Source organism: Ailuropoda melanoleuca, chromosome 2 (genome assembly GCF_002007445.2).
Source record: "Ailuropoda melanoleuca isolate Jingjing chromosome 2, ASM200744v2, whole genome shotgun sequence".
NCBI classification, from domain to species: Eukaryota; Metazoa; Chordata; class Mammalia; order Carnivora; family Ursidae; genus Ailuropoda; species Ailuropoda melanoleuca.
In genome coordinates this window covers 60,056,480-60,060,561 of record NC_048219.1, presented here as the reverse complement: position 1 = coordinate 60,060,561, position 4,082 = coordinate 60,056,480, and the positions used below count along the sequence as shown (strand labels likewise).

Here is a 4,082-nt window from a genome sequence, read left to right as displayed (position 1 = left end):
CCGCATTATCACTGGGCTCTGGTTCCCCTCTTGCCTACCCCAGGCAGTGCCTTATACATAATAGGTGATTGATATCTTTCTACTGAATTCATTGACAGCATTCACTTTTTCCTGAACTTTACTTCTGAGTTTTCTTTAAAATATGGTTTTTCTGTTATATTTATATACAGTAAACTTTACTTTTTGGGTTTATAGTTCTATGACCTTTTAATATGCATAAATTTGTGTAACCACTACCACAGTCAGGATATAGACAATTTTCATCCCTTGCCCCCACCTCAAATTCTCTTATGCTGCACGCGTGTAGCCAAACCCTCTCCTACCCATAATTCCTGGAAACTACTAATCCTTTCTTTATCCTTATTGACTATAAGCATTAGTGTATAGGTTTTTGTGTGAGCACAAGTGTGCAGTTTTCTAGGGTAAAAACCTAGGCATGTGTTTGCTGGTCATATGGGTCATGTTTCTTTAACTCTGTAAGAAGCTACCAAAGTGTTTTCTAAAACAGCTAGAGCATCGTGCAAGTCCACCAGCACAGTCACTCTGCATCTTCGTCAACACTTGGTATTGTCAACTTTGGTTTTTACATACATTTTAGCCATTTTAATAGGTGTGCAGTGGTATCTCATCGTGGGATACCAATTATTTTTGAAATTTACAGTGAAAGTGTTTTTAGACTCCAGAATATAATTTATAGGCTAAATTCCAAAGGATTTGTAAATAAACATGGTACAAGCATACTTTAAAAAGTTTACCTCCCCCCACCCTTTTTGACCCAGTTAACTTTCCATTTAGAGATTGTGTTATTGTGATGTAACACATATAAGGAACAAAACTTGCTTGCAAGACTTCCAATAAGAAATTCCCTATGAAATAGGTCTAGGCTTTGCTTTTCTTTTAGGGATGTCGTAGAAGTGAGATAATCAAAGCTTATAAGATAATGAATGGAAAATCGCTTTAAGGGACAAGGATATATGTTACTACTATTATAAAAGATATAGTCACTTCTTAATTAAGTGAACACTAAGTGCCTAACATAGTGAAAGTATCATGTAAGGTATGTTCTACAGAGAATATAAGTATAAAACAGAGCTTTTATCCTCATGGCATTTATAATCTAGTTACGCAGAGAAGTAAAATGTTAAAACAATTTGAATAACTACTCCAGTAATGCATGAACACCCATTATAAGGCTTTATCTATTTTTCAGAATGATTGCACAAATATCCCACACATTTGTCTATAACACACATGCATGAGTTTATACGGTGCACTATCACAAAGTATTTGTTTCCTCTCACAAGAGATAATGTGTGAGGTCCATAAGTCCAAGATTAGCTCAGTTCTCTAAGCAGGTGAAGAAATTTGAGCTGGGCTCAGCAGAACAGGTAAAGTCTTGACATTAGAGAGGAAGGAGGGGACATTCCAGGCAAATAAAGCATCAAGAGCCCAGGTACAGAGATGGAAAATGCAAGCATGTGCCCGACCTGCGAGCAAAGCAGTCGGCTTGTAGACAGAGGAGTGCTAATAACAGCTGTCCTTAAGTGAGCACTGACCGTGTGGCAACACTGGGCTAAGTCTCATACACAGGCAACCTCACTAACATCTCAACAACCCCACCAAGAAACTAAGGATTTAGAACTTTCCATACAGGCCCATAGCTAATAAGTGGTACACCTGGGATTCTAAGCCAGGCTGTTTGATTCTAGTCCGTAACCTTGACACTGTACTATAGCACTAAAGCCAGAAAGGGAATTCGAGGCCAGATTGTGGAGGGCTGAGATGTTTGAACTTTTGCCCGGAGGACTTGTGGTTCTCCATCTTTCCCTCAGCCCTCTACATTTGAAGAATAGGGTACCACCAGTTACGACACCTCGATAAACGTGGTTCAACACTAGCACGGTGTAGGGAAGAGCGTCGGCCTCTCCAGACCATGTGGGGAAATGCTGCTCGACCTGTTCTGAGACAGCGAAATGTGTCTCAGCAAGGGCGTCTCCCTTCTGAGGGTCACCCCTAGAGACAGTGGGGAAGTCTGAAAGTCTTAAACAGAGAACATAGAAAACCAACAGTGAGAGTCTGGAAGATGAATTTGGCAGCGAGGTGCATAACGGATCAGACACAGAGGTCCTGTCAACAGTCCCCTGCAGCCCAGCTACGCGTGGGCGATAAGGCAGGGCGAGGGTGGGCCAACGGGGACAGCTGTTCGGAAGGGAAATTGATAGGACCTGCTGAGTAGAAGGATCTGGGGGTGATGGAGAGGGAGGATTTCGGCTGTGAAGATTTTTATGGACCGTGGTGCCCTCCCCATGTCCTTAAGAAGAGTGGACTGTTCCTGCAGCATCCCAGAGCCCTCAACGGCTGTTGTCACATCAGCCTTGGCCACTAGAGGGCTTCCCCGCCCCGTCTGGAGCCCAGCCTGATTCACAGGCAGGGAGGGCGGCAGCACTCCTTAAAATCCAAGTCAGGCCAGGCCCCGGGAACTTCACGGGAGCTTGGGTTTACAGCAGTTGATTTTCATTGAGACGGAGGGTTGGAAGGTCTCCCACTCCATTGACAATGGCTGGAAAAAGGCCTAAGATGTAGGGATGAATTACAGATCGCAAGCATGGGTGTCGAGTGGCCAGGGGAACAGGAGGGCGGGCGGAGGTAATTGCAGGTTTGAAGTTCTCCTAGAGACCCCCTCGTCACCGAAAAGGCAGAGGCCTGGCCCAGCCGAGCCGCCGCGGGGGCAGCTGTGTGTGCCCGCGTGAGCGAGTGTGTGCCGGCTTACAGGCGCTGTCTGCGCATGGGCGAGCCCTGTGTGAGCGTGTGTACGGGTGAGTACGCGTGCGTGCGTGTAAATACGTGTGCATGCCTGGGAGCGTGTGGCACGCCGAAGCATGCCTCCCAGGGCCCGTGTGCGCCGCTCTGCAGGGGCAATGACCATGTCTGTGCCTTGGCGTCAGCCCAGAAGTCAAACAAGTAATGAGGTGGTGGAAATGAACTGGAGTCGGCCTCAGCACTAATTAGCTCCCATCAATACAACAGACTCGAGCGCGCAAAGGCTGGAGAACTCGGGGACCTGGGTGGTGCTGGGGTCTGAAAAGCCACTCGGCAGCGTCCTTGGAGAGCAGAGGCCATCATCTCGGGCTGACGGGTCACTCCTGCCCTTAGCCACAGGTCCGTGTGTTCTTTCATCCTGGCCGGCAGCTCTGTGGGTTGGCCTTGGCCTTCCTAAAGACCACTTCACTTTTTGATGGCTTGACAGCGACCTGCCTCACCTTCCCCTGGCAGCTTTCTCGTTCTCTTTGTCAGGCTGGCCTCCAGCACATTCCCCAGAGATGTGGTGACAGCCCTCCTACTTACCCACCGCCCTGAGGAGCCTGGCTTCGACCGGGGTCTGCCCTGTCGTGTTGCCTTGTCCTGAGGCTCTCCTTCCGCCACCTGCGAAGGGTTGGAGGCAAAATGGTGAAGGCAGAAACACGGACCACTGGTGGGTTGGTGAGAAGGAGCTGCTCCTTAATCTCTGACCTGTGTATATACTGATGTGTGAGTGAGTGGGAAAGGTGGTGATAGTGACGTGAGAGAACCCCGAGGCAGGCCTTCACCCCTCATAGCTGGGGTCCCTGGCTCTGGGTTCCCCACAGGCCCAGAGACACTGGTTCAGCCAGGGCATGAGTGTCCCCCAACTTGCTAAAGTACATACCTTATCCTCAGAAAACAGGGTCTTTCCTGGGCTTTCACAAGCCCTTTGTGAACAGGCCCCTTGAGCAGCATGGCTATGAGCATTTTAGAAAAAGCTCTCCATACGTGGCAAGGTCTCCTTATACTTGTATACTTGACTGTGTGGGGGAGGGCACCTCATCATTTCATTTACATCCTAATAGATCTAGAGAGTGGTTGCTCCTTAGAAATTCTTCCTAACACTTCTGGTTTGTTGTTAGTCTTCATTTAAAAAAAAATTTTTTAGAAAAGATTTTAAAAAGATTTTATTTGTTTATTTGACAGAGAGAGCAAGAAAGGGAACACAAGCAAGGGGAGTGTGAGAGGGAGAAGCAGGCTTCCCACTGAGCAGGGAGCCTGATGCGGGGCTCGATCCCAGG

At 47.6% G+C, this 4,082-nt stretch overlaps 1 long non-coding RNA gene across 2 annotated transcripts in view; it reads right to left on the bottom strand.

Moving 5' to 3' along the window:
• Positions 1–811: 811 nt before the first annotated feature.
• Positions 812–4,082, bottom strand: part of LOC105238984 — a 25,919-nt gene continuing 22,648 nt past the window's right edge. For both annotated transcript variants that reach the window (XR_004623301.1, XR_002143355.2), the window contains one exon: positions 812–3,423. This is a non-coding gene — a long non-coding RNA (uncharacterized LOC105238984). The remainder of the gene's footprint in view (positions 3,424–4,082) is intronic.